The following is a 651-nucleotide window of genomic DNA, read 5'->3' on the forward strand; positions in this document are numbered from 1 at the left end:
TTTTGATGCGTTTCGGGGTAGAAGGCAGACGTGGGTCCGCACCAGCCCCAAACACTTCAGCATGAGCTGCAGTAACTAGTTCCTCTGCTCAGGTTTTTCTTAGACAAAATTTACACACGGTAAAGTGCACATATCGCAAGTCTACCAGTTGGTGTGTTTTGACAGGGGCACCCTCTAGGCGACTCGAACCCTGTCGAGATATAGACGGTTTCTGTCCCCCCTGGAAAGTTCTGCATGCCCCACTCAGCCCCCTCCTGCCCTTCGCAGCCAGCTGCTCATCACCTGGCGTTTGCTCCAGGAAGTGTCAGGGGCTAAAATAAAGAGTTTGTGCAGCAACGTCTTGAACAATTTGAAATGGGAAAGTGAACTTCTTCCAGGGTGGCAGATTTCAAGACCTAACTTGTTGGCCACATTCCTGACGGAAGTGCATGGGTCCCCCTGCTCCTCTTTAGCTAAAGGTCAAGGTGCATCAGATTCTGCCAGGAGGGAGGGCGCTCACGGAACATCCCACTCCCCTCTGTACACCTGAATCAGAAACAAGCCCAGAAAGCCACTTTCGAAGGTGGAGCTTTTATAGGGCTAGTAAACAGCCGTGTCCATGCCACTGAGGAACTGGAGATGTGTCCTGTTCCTGGAACAGGTCACCCGTCA

This window comes from Galeopterus variegatus, unplaced genomic scaffold, assembly GCF_000696425.1.
Source record: "Galeopterus variegatus unplaced genomic scaffold, G_variegatus-3.0.2 Scaffold210, whole genome shotgun sequence".
Lineage (NCBI taxonomy): Eukaryota > Metazoa > Chordata > Mammalia > Dermoptera > Cynocephalidae > Galeopterus > Galeopterus variegatus.